Raw genomic sequence first — 18,693 nt, forward strand, 5'->3', positions numbered from 1 at the left:
ACACTAATGTCTACAAAATAGATTTTAAAGACCCAAAAGATACTGAAGAGAATCAACTTATAAATGATTAAAGTTTCAATTTAATAGGAAGATAGAATAATTTTAAATCTAAATGCCCCTAATAACATAAACTTAAAAAATTATTAAGGAAACAGATCCACAATAACAGTGATAGTATCACACCTCTCTCAGTAATAGGTGGAATAAAATGGATAGAGAAAGTTAGGATGTAGAATTGAAAGACAAGATTAAGAAATGACCTGATAGACATACATACAATCTTGCATACATTTACAAAATTCATTTTATTTTCAAGAACACATGGAACAGTTATAAACATTAATGGCACAATGTCATATATTAGTTCTCAGCCATTTCAAAGATTTGGAGTCATAATTAAATTAAGCTTCAAATAAATAACGAACATATAGCTAGAAAAAGTTTCAAAATTAAAAAGAAATAACAATTGAAACTATAAATATTTCAGACTAAACAAAAGTGAACATTCTATGGGTATCAATTGTATAATGCCTGTAATATGTATTTACTGGGAAAATTATGCCTTAAATAAATGTATTAGAAAAAAAAGAATAAAATTATTAGTCCAAGAATTAATTTTAAAAAGACCAACAAAATAAACTTAAAGTAGCAGAAGGAAGAAATTGAAGAAAGAGCAAACTTAATGAAGTGAAAGAGAGGACAAAGAAAGTGAAAAATCGATTGCTGCCAATGATGAATGAGTTTTCCAAAGCTCTGATGAGATTGAGCAAGAGAGCAAGTGGCAAGGGGCAAATAACTATTATCAGGGATGACAAAGGCAGCATCACAACAGCCAATGTAGTAAAGCAAAGTAAAGAAATAAAGTCCATAGGACTGAGAAACAACCAACCAGTTGTCATTATCGGCAAATGATATGAGTTAATAAGATAATTTAGTAAAGTTGATGCATATACTGAAATCAACTATATTTCTATATATCAGCATCGATTTTCATCTAGTATACAGTAATAAGAGATGTGCAGTACCTCTATGGGAAAAATTGTGAAACTATTAAGAAATATTTTCAGGGTTGGATTAAATGATGAGGTAAACCATGTTTATATACTGAAAGATCCAATAGTGTAGAGATGTCCCTTACTTCCAAATTGATTTGTAAGTATAATATAATCACAATCAAAATGCCAACTGGTTGTTTTGTGTTGTTTTCTTTGTTAGTTGTTTGGATAGTTTTGTGTGTGTGTGTGTGTGTGTGTGTGTGTGTGTGTGTGTGTGTGATGTGACAAGTTGATTCTGAAATGCAAAAGGCAAAGAATAGTCAAGACATTCTTGACAAAACAAGAAAGAATGGGTGGGATTACTTGCCCTACCAATATTAAAAAGCTCTCTTAATTCAGAAAGTGTGGCATTACTGCTGGGGTAGGTAAGTAGACAAATGAGAAAGAACAGAGAGCTCAGAAACCTCTTGGATATGTGGACATTTTATTTATAATAAAGGTGGTACTTAAAAGCAGTAGAGAAATACCAGACTTTTAAATGCATGATACTGGGAAATGAGATTTTAATTGAAAAGAATGAAATTGGATCTCAACCTCATACTATACACACACACACAAAATTTAGTTAATCAAAAACTCAGTGTAAGAGGCAAATCAATAAGAAAATTTCCTATAAGAGATTATCCCATATCTACACTAATAAGAGAGAAACATGCAAATTAACCATCACTCTGCTACACCAAGCCATGCCTGCCAGCCAATCAGGAGCAAGCATGCAAATTAACCCAATCAAGATGGCGGCCGGCCATGGAGCTAGAGCAAGCAGGAGGCTTGGGTTGCCCCAGCAATGGAGGAAGCCAAGCTTCCCACCCGCCCTGGCCGGCCCTGGCCTCTGCTCAAGGCTACACAATTTCAATTATAGAAGATAAATAAATCCTAGACACTTGCTTCCAGCCGGCCCTGGCCTCTGCTCAAGGAGGCACTGAAAAAAAAAAAAAAAGAAAAAGAAAAAAAGGAGGGGCTGGGACCTTGGGTCGCCGGGGGGTGATCAGGCCAGATGAGACGGCAGGGGCCATTGGGGGTAAGCAGACCAGCAGGGGGGCCAGTTGGAAGTGAGCAGGCTGTCAGTGGGGGTCAGTTGGAGGTGATCAGGACAGCGTGGGGGGGGCAGTTTGGAGTGAGCAGGCCAGCAGGGGTGCAGTTGGGGGTGAGCAGGCCAGCAGGGGGGACAGTTGGGGGTGATCAGGCTGGCAGGGGGGCATTTGGGGGCAAGCAGGCTGGCAGTGGGGGGCAGTTGGGGGCGAGCAGGCCGGCAGGCAGAGTGTTTAGGGGCAATCAGGCAGGCAGGCAGGCAGGCAAGCAGGTGAGTGGCTGGAGCCAGCAGTCCTGGATTGTGAGAGGGATGTCCGACTGCCGGTTTAGGCCCGATCCCTATAAACCGGCAGTAGGACATCCTTCGAGGGGTCCCAGATTGAAGAGGGTGCAGGCCGGACTGAGGAACACCCCTCACCCCCCTGTGCACGAGGAACACCCCGCCCCTGTGCACGAATTTCGTGCACTGGGCCACTAGTTCTCATATAAGAGAATCTAAGAGAATAACTTTATGACCTAGAGTAGGAATAAAAGCACATATCCAACTTTATTTTTAGTAGACTATTTTTCAGAGCAGTTGTTGGTTCATACCATTAGCAAAAGGTACAGAGATTCCCCATATACTACCTCCCCCCGCCCCGTCACACATGTCCTCCCCCATTATCACCTCCCCACCCTAGTGATGCATTTTTTAACAATTCATGATTGACACATCATATCACCCAATGTTTATCATTTATATTAGGGACTGCATTATTTTTGTTTTGTTTTGTTTTTAAGATACACCATAACAAGAGTTATCACCAGGACATAGAGTGGTAGGAAAAATTTGCAAAACATCATTGTCACAGGTGATACCCAGAATAGATTTTTTTAAAACTAAGAATCAAAGTCAAACGTCACATAATCCAATAGAAAAATAGGCAAAACAACAAATCCTAATATCCAATAATATATCCAACCTACCAAACATATAAAAGCAGTGCTTAGTCTCACTATTAGTCAAGGAAATATAAATTAACTCATAATGAGATCCCACCATGAATGCTTCAGAAGGGGAAAACAAAAATGGCTGGCAGGTCAAAGCATTGACAAGGATGCAGAGCCGCACCGAGGCTCACAGAGCACTTGTTGGGATCTGAAAGGGAACAATCACTTTCTGATATAGTACCAAGTAAAGCTGAAATTTATACCACTGCTTAAGCATAGCAACACTCGATAAACATCCTGTAGAAATATGTGCATTTGTGTTTCAGGAGACATGGTCAAGAATATTCGCAGGAGAAATATTTGTATTTGCCAAAAAGTGGAGACAATTCACTTGCCACTGAGCAGAGGGAGAATGTAGAATAGTCATTCCATAAAATATGAAGTGATGAAAATGGTCACATTTTAGTGATCTAATGAATATTAAGTGGAAAAATAATCAAAGGCATAAGAATATATACAGGATGATTCCAGGCCAACAATTATATTGTTCAGAAATGCATTGTAGATGGTAGAACTATAAAGAAACGTGAGAAAATACTACTAAATGAGCCAGGGGGTGCTGATCTCTGGGAATGAAAAAAGAAGCTGAGCTGAGGGAGGGAGGTTTGGGTCAGAGCACTTCTCACCCAAGGGAGAGTGTCAGTGATGTCCTGCGTGACGGTTACATGGCTGCAGACTTTCTAACCATTCATTAAACTGTATATGTTGTATACATATATTTCATAATAGATAAGTATCAAAATAAAACAGCAGATAGTTATGACTCAAGTTTTATTTCTTTAGTGGCGCATTCTATGAGGGAGAGACATGGTTGCAAACAGTATAACTTAAGTTGATACATCTTTCAAATTTAGGAAAAATAATTTAAGATGCTTATTAAGAATCTCCCACATTGGAAATGAAGAATAATAGGATATTAAAATAAGCATTTATTTTTTTCTAGTATTCTTTTTCTTTAAAGAAATCTATAGGATATCAGGTATTGCCAAAATGTTTTAGAAATATAAAATTATGAATATTTTGTTTGTGTACAAATTGAAATATGTTAAAACATCCTCTACATATATCAACAGTATGCACAAAAAGGCTGAGTTGGATATCAGATTTTATATTGCATTGAACAAAAGTAACACACAAAAAATAAATACCTCACATAGGTATTGTAAATCTAAGATTTTGCAGAGGTAAATTGAGAATATTGGTTACTTATACCATTGGTGGTAGTTATTTTTGTTTTGCTTATCTCCTTCTGTTGTAACATTCTTTTAAAATGTCATTGCATTTATAGTTACTTGCTTTAACCATTTAGCCAGTTAATAATTTGTGATCCTAAGTGGTTGTTTTTTTATACATACCTTTTGGTCACCTTTCTCTCTTACTTGCAAATAAGTAAGCTCTTTGCTTTAACTGTTCATCAAATCCAATCTCCCTTTGTTTCCTTCAGTCACCCTAATCTAGAAAGTAAAACTCTTTATTGCTTGAAAAAGAAAAATAATCCCAATATATTGTAAATTGTCAAGTGACTTCTTTATAATTAAAGCTTACTCTGCAATATACAATTTTTAAGGCATTTATCTCGACAGGGTTCACTGGCCTTTGAGAATGAGCCACTTTGTTGACAAATCTGTCATCTAAATTGTGCAACATTAACGAGAACTCTGAGCAGCACACTCTTACATTTTAATGTGGGTGGCAGTTGAGGGGGGGGGGGGTGAAACACACACCATCAAAACAAAATACTGAATATGATTGAAGTTGATTTAAAAAAGGTCTGCCACCTGTAGATAAAAATGTGCATTACTCCAAACACATAATAATTAACAAGACTTGAAAGGCTATGGCAAAATCCAATGACCCTCTGAAATCAAAACCCTGGTTATTAAGAAAAAAACACAAACATGCACAACAAGCAAACAAAAAGGGGCAGAAAAAAAGAAGGCGCTGATTTACACAGTTATACAGATACAGGGCTTGTGATGCTTTATACCTGTGTGACTAACTGCCCATGTTCTATACCTTCATCCACAGTTCTTAGCAACATACGGTAGAACTGATTCCTAAAAGTGCGGTCTTTGATTTGAATCACGGTTTCCTCATTAATAACTCATTATGTGATTCTGTTTTTCCTGAACAGTATAAAATTCTATACCTCATTTTTTCATAACTCCTTATAAATCATGGTATATCATCTTTTACTGCTACACTGAACCTCTTGAATAGACGCCTTTTTAGAAATACTTTCAGCTTAGTTTTCTCAGGCTAATAAAACATTATAGACGAAAACACCATGAAAAGCATGCTAACAGAATATTTAAATCTAAGCATATTATACTCTTATAGTTTTTCTTAACTCAAAATTATTTGTTTAAATGCCTGATCATGCTTGTCTTCATGTTCTATCTCCAAATATTGATATCCATTTGAATAGTTTAGCATAAAGTTAGAAGCTTATTTTTCTGGGTGTTTTGAGTGTATGCACATATGCACCAGGGGAATTTCATTAGCACAATTTGAATTGCAGAGTTCATTTTGAAATGTAACATAAGTAAGATAATGCAATTAACTAGAGATGCTCCATTGTACTGGTCTTGGAACCAGATTTTGCTACTTGAGTAGCCAATGCTAATCCACTTGAAGCAGCTCTAAAACACAAGCATGGCAGAAAATAATGGTCTATCTAGAATTCCTTTGACTTTCAGCTTCCTGATTGATAAGGAATAATGAGTGAGAATCATTCAAAAGTTACAGGAAAATTAGAATTGTATTACTTTATACAAGTCAGATGATCATATGCATCTTAATAATTTAATAACAACTGCTTGAGTATTGTTTTGTTATTCAGCAATTATAATTAGGAAGATTTTTCCTTCCAAATAAAATTATGCATGAACTGCTGACCAGAAGTCTTTAAAATAATGTATATGAGCAAGCAATGGCTTAATTTTGCATCTTTCTTTAGAATACTAAGCAACAAAGAAGCAGTTCTAACAATAATAATTCAATTTGAGAAAAAAACCTTGAACGCAAAGTGTCTCCATAAAACTTTTTGCATAATTAGGTTATACATATACTCAGTGGAAAAAGTCTTGCCCATGGTCACATTCAGTAAATGAAAATACATTTTGCATAAATTGGTGAAGTTGAACTGCTGAGATTCATTATAAAATGTAATAAATATTTACTAATTTTAAAAGTAATTATGGACCGTGATACTTATTTTCTTATATGATATTTGTATCTATGGATCTGTTAGTAGATAAATTTTTAAAAAAACTCATATTTTATAAAAACAATTTATGCTGTATAATATGGCATGACATATTATACCACAATATAATCCTATATAATAAAAGGCTAATATGCAAATTGACCAAACAGTGGAATGACCGGTCGCTATGATGCACACTGACCACCAAGGGACAGACTCTCAATGCAGGAGCTGCCCCCTGGTGGTCAGTGCACTCCCACAGGGGTAACTCCGCTCAGCCACAAGTTGGGCTCATGGCTGGCGAGCACAGCAGCGATGGTGGGAGCCTTTCCTGCCTCCGCGGCACTGCTAAGGACCCCTCGCGGGGTGTCCCCCGAGGGTTCCCAGACTGCAAGAGGGTATAGGCCCAGCTGAGGAACCCCTCTCCAGTGTCATGCACTGGGCTTCTAGTATAATATAATTAGAGGCCCATTGCATGAAAATTCATGCACTGGAGTGGGGGGTCCCTCAGCCCGGCCTGCCCCCTCTTACAGTCAGGGAGCCCTCAGGTGTGGGAGGTGACCCAGCAATCAGGAGAAGGCAACGCCCCCATCACACCTGTGCTGCTGCCACTTCCCTCAGCACAAGCCTTGTCCAGCCCTGGTTACCTGAGCCTCGGGCGGCCCTGGGCGGCTGGGCAGCTGCCATCCAAGGCTTGCCTGTGCCTCGAGCCAGCCCTGGACTGCTGGGCAGCTGCCATCCAAGGCTTGCCTGCACCTTGGGCTAGCCCTGGGCAGCTGGGCAGCCACCATCCGAGGCTTGCCTGCACCTTGGGCGGGCCCTGGGCAGCTGGGCAGCCACCATCCGAGGCTTGCCTGTGCCTCAGGCTGGCCCTGGGCAGCTGGGCAGCCACCATCTGAGGCTTGCCTGTGCCTCGGGCTGGCCCTGGGTGGCTGGGTGGCTGAGGAGACTGGGGGACCCCAGAGGCAGGCACGGCAAGTGGCCAAAAGCGCCTGCCGCCCCGGTGGGGCTGAGGGGACTGGGCACCACCATCTTGTGGCTCTGGGTGCCACCATCTTTGAGGGCATGGCAGTCAGTTAGCATATTCCCTCCTTATCGGCTGTGGGCGCCACCATCTTTGTGAGGGCGTGACAGTCAATTAGCATATTTGCTCTTTATTAGATAGGATATAACATTACGTAAGGTAATATAAACATGATTTTAGACCTGTAATTAGGGAATTTCATTCTCTCTTAATGTGGGAAAGCTTTTTTATGCAAGTGTAATTTTAGGCATTTTAAATCTGTGTGAATGAATTGGTTATAGGACAATTTTCTAAGTATTTAGAAACAAGTTAAATCTCATGCTATTGCCAATATAAATTCTAGAAAGATTAAAGGTCTACATTCTTAATAAAAGAATCCATAAGGATATTAAGAGATAGTGTTGGTGAATATTTATTTAAGTTGGGGGTAGTGTTGAAAGTTATTTTTAAGCATTATATCAGAGGCAAATCACAAAAGAAAATTTTTGCTAGGTTTAATCAAGTAAATGAGAAAGCTTCTTTGTATCTTAAATGATGACAGACAAACAAAGGAGGAATGGAGAAATACATTTGTAATATATTAGGTTTAACTATGTAAATTGCCATTTTTGTGAAAACTGTCAGACTATTGGCAATTTCATATGTTCATATATGTAACTGAAATGTAATTTAAACTGATTACAAATGAACAGAAAAGTGGGGAAATAATTTGAATATTCAGTTAGTAGGAGGAAACCAAATGAGGAATAAACATAAAAAATATATTTTATTTTTGTAAGAATTCAATAAATGCACATAAATCATGAGATCCTAGTTCATTTAGCAAGTTGACAAAATTTAAATACCACAATAACCAAAGAGATTGCATTGAGGTGAGGCTTCTCACTTACTGTGGGCAGTATTATCACACGTATTACTGAACCAGAATACAGCTTATTTTGTACAATACACCTTAGAATCTGTTTTAATGTTGATCTTGTGCTTTTTGGAAATTGCTTAATGGTAGGATCGGGCCTAAATGGGCAGTTGGACATCCCTCTCACAATCCAGGACCGCTGGCTCCCAACTGCTCACCTGCCTGCCTTCCTGATTGCCCCTAACCACTTCTGACTGCCAGCCTGATCACCCCCATCCACTCCCCTGCCAGCCTGATTGATGCCTAACTGCTCCCCTGCCAGCCTGTTTGCCCCTAACTGCCCTCCCCTGCAGGCCTAGTCACCCCTAACTGCCCTCCCCTGCAGGCCAGGTCACCCCTAACTGCCCTCCCTTGCATGCCTGGTCCCCCCCCAACTGCCCTTCCCTGCAGGCCCGGTCACCCCCAACTTTCTTCCTCTGCCAGCCTGGTCACCCTTAACTGCCCTCCCCTGCAGGCTTGATCGCCCCCAACTGCCCTCCCTTGCAGGCCTGGTCCCTCCCAACTGCCCTCCCCTGCTGGCCTGATCTCCCACAACTGCTCTCCCTTGCAGGCCTGGTCCCTCCCAACTGCCCTCCCCTGCTGGCCATCTTGTGGTGGCCATCTTGTGTCCACATGGGGGCAGTCATCTTTGACCACATGGGGGCAGCCATCTTGTGTGTTGGAGTGATGGTCAATTTGCATATTACTCTTTTATTAGATAGGATTAGATAGGATAGAGGCCTGGTGCACGGGTGAGGGCCGGCTGGTTTGCCCTGAAGGGTGTCCCGGATCAGGGTGGGGGTTCCCTTCCGGCATGGGGTGGCCTGGGCAAGGGGCCTGTGGTGGTTTTCAGGCTGGCCATGCCCCCTGGCGACCCAAGCGGAGGCCCTGGTATCTGGGATTTATTTATTTTTATAATTGAAACTTTGTAGCCTTGAGCGGAGGCCAAGGCAGGCCAGGGCAGGTGAAAAGCTTGGCTTCCTCCATTGCCGGGGAAACCCAAGCCTCTTGCTCTCCTCGTGGCCACAGCCATCTTGGTTGGGTTAATTTGCATACTTGCTCCTGATTGGCTGGTGGGCATGGCTGTGGGTGTAGCGGAGGTAGGGTCAATTTGCATATTACTATTTTATTAGATAGGATTACATACCTTTCTTTAATGAACATATATTACTTTCATTTTAAGGAAGAATACACCTTAAGTTTTAAATTTTAAACATCAGTGTAGTAATCCATACATCAAGGAGCTTTCCCCCTATATTTTCTTCTAGGAGTTTTTTTGGTTTCAGCTCTTATGTTTGTCTTTAATCCACTTTGAGTTAGTTTTTGTGAGTGGTATAAAAATGGTCCAATTTAATTCTTCTTCATGTAGTTATCCAATTTTCCCAGCACTGTTTGTTGAAGAAACTGCCCTTTATGCAGTTAGTATTGTTGGCTCCCTTGTCAAGTTTTAATTGACCATATAAGTAAGTGTTTATTTATGGACTCTCAATTCTGTTCCATTGGTATTTGTGTTCATTTTTATTCCAGTACCTCACTGTTTTGATTATTATAGCTTTGAAGTATTGGTTGAAATCAGGAAGTATGATAACTTCAACTTCGTTCTTCTTTCTCAGGATTGTTTTGGCTATTTGGGGTCTTTTGTGGTTCCATATGAATTTTAGAATTTTTTTTTTCTGTGAGAAATACCATTGGAATTTTGATAGGGCATGCATTAGTAATCCATACATAGTTTTTCTAATGATAGCATTATCTATGTACATAGAGTGCTATAAGAACATATCTAAATTATTTGCTCTTATTTTTAATTAGAAAAAAATCAAGAAAGACAAAATATTTGGGGGAATTTTTAACATATTGAACTGAAGTGTATATGGCTAGGATAATATGCTGTAACACTTCCAACAAGTTTATCCAGGACATATTCAGAGAACCGTCTGGTTGAGTTGGGGTCGTACTGCTTTCAAGGTGATCAGTCTCAGGTAGTTCTTCCTGTCATGATAACATTTGCTTTCATTTGAATTCCACTTGTTCAATGCCCCAGAAATAAGATTTTTAGAATACTTTGAAAATAAATTCTAGATCCTGTATAGTGGGCATTAGATAATCATTCCTTATGACTATAATCACCTTTTGAAAACCATAATTAAATTCTGTTATTCTAGTGTTTCTTAGTCACTTTTTAAAATGATGCAATTATTTCCATTGTTGTAAGCATAACTCATGTCCATGAATTCATAGATGTGTCTACTGTTGGATTTTTTAAAAGTTCTACTGTATCTTCCCCCACCTTTTTCTCACTTTTATAACCGAACACCTCAATGAATAGTTATTATTCCAATAAAATAATCCAGGGGATGAAGAACTTTATTAAAAATATAGTGAAATATACTTCACGGATTATTCAAATGAACTTATCTTTTTAGATTTAACTCTTTTACAAAATGAATTTTATATTCTTTCATTGATCAACAAACTTCATATGGATACTTAAATAAGTGAATTATGTACATGATCATTTAATCTATTTTTAAACTTTATAGTGATATTAAAAAGCATAGACAAATATTTGAAATTTAGGAATAGGAATAATTTTTTAACAGTAAGTAATGTGTTTGTAAAAGGAAATTTGTACATCAAGACTACAGATGTTAGAAAGGAGTGACACAGAAACTTAATAGAACTCAAGATGCTGATAGATCCTTAAAAAGCAAATATCGAAGTATCTATCAAATGCCTCTGAAATACAGAAGAGTGGAGTGAATTGAACAGAAAAGGAAGGTCAACTTAACTTTAGCCTTTGTACTTATTAGCAAACCATTGCATTTATCCTCTCATTGCTCCCTTTTGTTTTAAGATTATTGTTACTTAAAATAAAAAATAATAATTTCGGAATACCCAAATTACCTTAAAAATTAGGCCTCAAGATTATCTGTGAGGCAGAAATCATTTGACAATTATTTCTGGTATAGAAAGTTTTTGAATAACATCATTTGCCCAGAAGCTGTTTTCCAACCTAATAACTCTTGGAATTATGACCTAAAGTTTTGGAAGGATTAGGCTGCATAACTATGAGAAAGTACAAGTCTGCATGGATCTGACTAGAGGTGAGATCTGATTGTCTTTCAGGAAGCTCTAGTTTGAAGCAGTTATCCTGAGCAAGCAGAAATGCTACCTATGTGAATATTTCTCAGCCAGCTTGTCTTAGCTCAACATATATTAGTACTTGCACAGTGGCATCTAAGACATTCATTAACGAGGGTTTAATCTCTCTTCTTGATTTTAATCATTTGCTTTAGTGCTCCTTGAGCAAAATAACTCAAAACCGACAAACAAAAGGTTCAACACTTTCTATGTTTGTCTTCTTTTTAGTAATTTCTTTTTTTAGGGCTTTCTTTTTTTTCCACTTTTTTTTTGTTTGTTTGAAGTATTACAAATAGTAGTACATATGTCACATTTTTTTTTCATTGACCTCCTCCCAGCCTCACCTACCCCCACCCAGTACATGCCTTTACCTGCCCCCCCACCCCCCTCCGCCCAGTGTCTTGTATCCATTGGTTATGCTTATATGCCATGTGTGCAAGTCCTTCGGTTGATCTCTTACAGCCCCCCCACCAACCTCCCCTGCCTTCCCGCTGTAGTTTGACAGCCTGTTCAATGCTTCTTTGCCTCTGTATCTATTTTTTCCCCATTTCTTTCCTTTAAAAAATCTTGCCTCTGCAGACTAGAAATAAACATAATAACAAAAAATGTTTGAGTCCCAATTTCAATGTCCAACAGTTCTGAGTCCCCGTTTCAAGGTCAAACAGTTCCTTATGTGTACATGTCAGCAATGATATCTGGATGGTGGCAATGCAGGTCCGACCCTCTCTGGTTTGGTCCTAGGCAACCTGCTGCGACGCACAGCTGCTGACTGCTAGCATGACAAGGCGTCGTCAGCGTCTTCCATCTCTGGACTGTTTCTCCTCTTGTCTTCGTGGTTGGAGCAGACCTGTCAATTCCTCTCTGTTGCAGGAATCCACATGGTCTTGGCGTTGTTTACTGAAAATATACAAACATATTCTTGACCAAAAGTTAATAAAGCAATCTTTTCTATATAATTGATTTGGGATCCTTTTTATTTTTGCCCAAATGATTTTCCTTTGTCTTATTTAGACACCATGTGTGTTTTTCATGGGTGTCTTGCTGTTAGCATTACAAATGAAAATTAATTTTGTATAGTAAAAATTTTCTAGATGTAATTTACTTATAGGATATTTTTCCTTACATGATATTACCCTACTATCCCCCCTTTTTTGATTAATGGAGTCTTTTGTAAATTTTATAATGCAGTCTTGATAACTTTAAATTTTAATTTTTTTGCACAAAAATATGACTGCTTTAGTTTCATTGCATGTTCAGGAATTTTACCATGAGATGAACTACCAATATGAGACATTTTGGAGAAGTGTATGTGTGCTCATCCAGGCCATTGATAGCAACCCCATTTGGGGTGTGTCCACCATCTGCTCCAGTGTTTTGTCAGCGTTGTGTCTAGAGTTAGATAGAAAGGAAGGAAGTAGGGGGCATCTCTGCATAGCAGAGCTGCACCATTAACATGCCAATCATGATGCTGGTTGTTGCAGAAGAAACAACAATACATTAAATGGGATCCTTGGCCTCAAAATTGTTCAAAGTCCTGGGGTCTAAGATGTGGTGAGGGTGGCAAAAGTACATCAGCCCCTCTGGTGAAAAGCAGAATGCAAAGGTTAATAGACTCTTCTGAGTCCTTTGCATCCAGCTGTTGACTTTGCTAGGCACATCAGTTTTCTCAAGATGGGTTCAACTTACCATGAGTTTAATCATATGCATTTTATTTAATGTTTGACTATATAGAACACGTTAACTCCACTTCTTTGAGGGACAAAAACCTCAAATGTGTTACCACACAACATCTAGGAGATACCCAATAGTGACAAATTATATTAAGGGAACCTGGTTTGAGGGATATGTAATTCTTTTGAGATGTTCTGAAACCCATTTCTGAACTAAGCCAGAGATGCATAGAGGTCTGTCCCTGAATGCCTGTTAATGACCCCCAAGTAAGAGGCTTTTAAGATCTGAACTTTAGTGTGGTGTCATTGGCCCTAAGGACTGCTATAAGGAAGAGCCCCATAAAACTCATCCTGCCTACCAAGAATTGTGTTCCAGAAACATTTCATCGTAACCCACACCATTGTAACCTGCACTACATGAGACCACATGGATGCACTACATGAGACCACTTGGGAGACTTTTCTGACTTCCCTATTTATGCTTGCCCTTGAGTAGCTGGTCTATTGATGCCTGTCAATTGCCCCTTTTGTCATTCACTACTAAAATGCTTAATGCCAAATTTAGTCTCTGTAGCCAAAGGTATAATATTTGTGGAATATATTTATCATAATTATACCCCTCCTTTTGCTTTTATTTTCACTAACTCATATACTTTTAATTGATGTTCTCGGTTATATTTCATGTATCAAGGAAGGAAATACTTCACGGGCAGGGAAAGGAAGAGGGGAAGTCTGGGGAGTAGCAGTGGGAATTTAAAAAGGCATAGCTAAGACATGCCTTTGAGTTGGGCCTTGAATGTGTACATGAGGAGAGAATTGAGATGGCAATGAGCAAAGACTGAAAAATTGGGTAGTTCAGTTTGGCTCAGCAATATTTAGGCCTGGGTAGGGGCATATCAGTCCATAAAGTTTAGATCCTAAAAGCTTAAGCATAATCTTATATAATTTGATAGTTAGATGGCATTGATATATTTTTACCCCTAGGGAAATGTTGATATTTAGCAAGCTTACACAGGAGGGAATTAAATGACTATGCTCGAATACAGTCTCATTCTAGAGCATATGCTCTTAATAGAGTTTACACTATATAACAACCCAAAATGGAGGAAAATAAGTACCTAAATTTTATTTTTCTCCAAAGACTAAAACTATGGATTCCTTATAAAAATATGGTTAATGAGATAGTGGAAATAAAAGCAAAAGGAGGGGTATAATTATGATAAATATATTCCATAAATATTATACGTTTTGCTACAGAGACTAAATTTGGCACTAAGCATTTTAGTAGTAAATGACAAAAGGCGCCATTGCTAGATTTACTGTTAGCAGTTAGAACTTCTGCATTTTAGAATGAGAAGGGAGCTAACAGGCATGTGTTCCAACTTCCCGTTTATTGCAGAAAACCTCTTTACAACATTATGATAGACTAGAGGCCCAGTGCATGAAATTCGTGTAGGGCGGGGGGTGTCCCTTAGCCCAGCCTGCACCCTCTCCAACCTGGGACATCCCTCTCACAATCTGGGACTTGCAGGCTCCTAACCACTCACCTGCCTGCCTGCCTGATTGCCCCTAACCACTCTACCTGCCAGCCTGATAGCTCCCTAACTGCTCCCCAGGCGGCCTGATTGATGCCTAACTGCTCCCCTGCCATCATGATTGTCCCCAGCTGTCCTCCCCTGCTGGCCAGATCACCTCCAACTGCCCTCCCCTGCCGGCCTGATCGTCCCCAAATGCCTTCCCCTGCGGGGCTGAGGGGACTAGGGGACTCCAGCTGGATGAGGTGGAGCTGAGGGAACTGGGGGACTCCAGCTGGATGAGGCGGGGCTGAGGGAACTGGGAGACTGAGGCTGGATGAGTCAGGGCTGAGGGGACTGGGCGCCGCCATTTTGTGGCTGTCAGTGCCGCCATTTTATGAGGGAGTGGCAGTCAATTAGCATATTCCCCCTTTATTACATAGGATAATTTTCCCTTCTTTGTTATCATTGGGGAGCTCTCCATGTCACCACCTATTGCTGATGAAAGTGGGCTTCTTGCAATGTCATGAGAAAAGGAATTTTCTCAGACTTGCAGGGAGAATGAGAGATATTTATTTATGTGGAATTAAACCCCTGAGTTTCCAAGGTCCCATCTCTCTCCATCCCACCAAGGAAAAAGTTCCATTGTCTTCAGCAGAGCTAGGATTAAAGCCAGTGTCCAGAGTTTCCGCTGCATATTTGCACAGTCCAGTCCAGCATCAGGCTAGCTTAGCCTGTGTTCCCAACTGCAGTTCATTGCATGTAGGGTCCACATGGCCATGGACCCTGCAGCTTCTTGTCTGTGATTATGTATTCCAAAATTTTCATAGGCTTGCGGTGGCCCCACCCCCTCTAGCCAATGATCTTTGTTTCCAGGTTTGACTGACAGGCAAGTACCTTCCTGAAGTTACTTTAACTTTACTGCACATGTGCCCATCTTCCCCATTGTTGGACCCCTTCCCCCAGTGATCTGCAGGGAATGGACTGGTGATTTCCTGGGGAGTGCAAAGCTGTAGCCTCCTGGTTAAGCCACCCAGATGACCATACTCACAACATCCAGCCTTCCCTTTGTGTCCTTTCTACTACCAATATAAATAACTAGCTAATTACAGTGGTAATGTTATCATAAATACTTACTAAAATAAAAATTTACTTTTTCCCAAGGAAGTCCATTCCACTTTGGAACAGCTCTGTTAGAAAAATATACCACCCTAAATCATCTCTCTCCCTCTTTACCATAAATTTTATACCAACTAGCCATATATAAACATGTATTGGTTACCAATATGTATATTTTAATATTAATAATAGCTAACATTTATTGAATACTCATTATATTCTGGCACTTTATCTAAGTGGTTTGCATGGATTAACTCTTACTGGCATTCACAATCCAATGATATTGAGGTAGAGGGAGGTCAAGTAATTTGCTTATGGTCACAGCAGAGGAAACTAGGTTCCTATCCCCACTGAATTCAATACCAAACTCCAGCTGTCTCCTGATTCACCTTTCACCCATTATGCTCTTTGTCCTCAATCAACCCCCTCGTTGCTATTGAATCAATGAAAAAAAACTCTTGATCATACTTTTGGGGAGTTTTCCCCCTTTTAGCTGAGACACATTTTATGCTGTTACTTTCTACCCACTCCTCTCACACCATCTCCACTTACCCTTCCCCCGACCAAATTCAACTTAATATTTGTGTCAGGTCTTTTTAACTTATCTTTTCCATAAGTGTTTATTATTTCTACTTCTTTATCTTTGCTCTTATAATTTTATTTTGATTTTTTAATCACCACTTTTAATCTCCAATTCATCTTTCAAAGACAAGCTCAATACCAATTTCTTCAAGATGATTTCTCTGTAAAGAACAAACAAAATACAAGTTCCCTTCCTTACTAATAATTTATTTTATGGAATTATGAAATCTAAGACATGCAAGATGACATTACACAGTATTTAGGCTGGCTCAACCTTTGCAGACATTCCTTTATATCATTTTTTATAGATCATCACACAACTTGAGTGATTTTAGTGATGGGTATTCATTACCTATCAAACCAGCCTAATTCATTGTTATTACCTCTGATACTTAGAAAGGTTTTTCTTTTAATAATTCACATTTCCCCTCCCTGTATCAGCTTGTCATTGATCTTAGCTCTTTCATTCAATCTAATTCATTGATTGTATTCCATTTAGCACTTTTTGGTGGGTTAATTTTGTTTGAGAACAAAATTCTGTTTCTTCAGTAAGTCTGAAAACCCCTTTTAATTAGGAATCATATATACTTCCCCAGGAGAGTTGGAGTAATCTTCAACATTTGTGGAATCTATTTTCTCTCTTTCTCTTCATGCACTCACACACACACACACACACACACACACACACACACACACACACACACAGAATTCCACTTTGAATATGCTGATTGAATGTACTGAATGCCAAGTGCCAAAGGTGTCCAGCACATTTTTGTATCACATTTTTATAGGTATTTTATATATGTTAATCTATTGTGCTCTTTTGGAAACACTGCTAGAAATCTAGATCCATTACCTATTAAATGGAAACATAATTATTAGGGTAGTACCTTAGTCCCTGGATAGGTGGTCTGGAAGAGTGGTAAGGATAGACATTGTGGGCTCCATTGACTAGCTGTGCAACCCTGGGCAACTTTCTTCACTACTCCTTGCAAGTTTTTCCATCTCTAAAATTGAGATAATAGTACCTATTTCATAAAGATTTTAATATTAAATGAATTGATGGATATAAAGTAGATAGAGTACATATGTAGATCTCAATAACTCTTGTTATTGCTAAAAATCACACATCTCATATCTAAAAAAAATCTTGTAGCTAAGAAAAAATAGGAAATAGCTCTAATGATTCCTAGTGATCAAATTTACATTAGTTTATTTTCCAAAACTCTATAGATCTTAATTTTTTTCTAGAGAAACTCTTACAATTTTTTTTTCAGTGGGAACAGCTTGTTTAAGAAGCTTTACTGTATGACTGGTTTAAACAAATAATAGATAGCTATTGTGATATTATCATTAACAGTGTTATTAGAAAATGGCTAATCTCATTCTTGACGTAGTGCTAATTGCTTAAGAATTAAAATTTGCAAATATAGCTATCAGGAGTTTAGTTTTGTTTTATTTTATTATTTTTTATATTTAAATATATTTTCATTGATTTCAGAGAGGAAGAGAGAGGGAGAGAGAGATAGAAACATCAATGATGAGAGAGAATCATCGATCGGCTGCCTCCTGCATGCCTCCTACCAGGGAGATCGAGCCCACAACCAGGGCATGTATCCTTTACCTAGATCGAACCTGGAACTTTTCAGTCCACAGGCCAATGCTCTAGGAGTTCAGTTTTATATGCCAACAATGGTAAAATACTGATATGCTTTCTTATGTATGCTATTTTTATGTTATTTAGAATAATACTTATTTAGAGTTACTACCCCTATGTCGACAAGACAGCCTATTTTTTTCTTTGATCAGCTGAGACTGGCTAAATTCAGGGAACTGGCCAAATGCCAATTATGGCTTAGTTTCCAGTGTAGGGGTTTTAAAATAAAATTTAAAAATGTATTTGGAGCCACCAGTTGTACAATTAAAAGCATTAACAACGGATTCCTTATGTGGGGGTCTGATAAAAGGACTAAGTAAAAACTGAGCATCAATCCTGTCCATCTAAAATTTAGAATCTAAATTTTGACTTAGAGAAATCCATAATCTCCTGAAAAAACTTTGTGCATAATTCATACATATGCATGTAAATATATATAATAAATGTGTGAAAATATTTTTTTCCTGAAAAATGTGGCTTCTGCAAAATACAAAGCATAAGATCAAATGAAAAAATAGCAAAAAAAAAAAAACAAAACAAAAAAAAACAACGCACAACAGTGATGCTAATTTGGAAATTTTGTTTTTCCTGAGGACTTTCTCTGACTTTCAATAAACTGAAACAGCCTTTCTCTGCAGGAAAGCAGCATTTAAAACATGGTTCTGTGTTTAAGGGAGCTGACCAGGACTAAACAGGCCACACAAATGTGTGAAAGCCCTTTTCCTGCTAGTCTCACCTCCAAAGGGTTAACTGAGAAGTGCTCTATTGTATTCCTGATGGTGTTCTCAGCAGAAAGCCCATGGGCT

This window comes from Plecotus auritus, assembly GCF_963455305.1.
Source record: "Plecotus auritus genome assembly, chromosome: 3".
NCBI lineage: Eukaryota > Metazoa > Chordata > Mammalia > Chiroptera > Vespertilionidae > Plecotus > Plecotus auritus.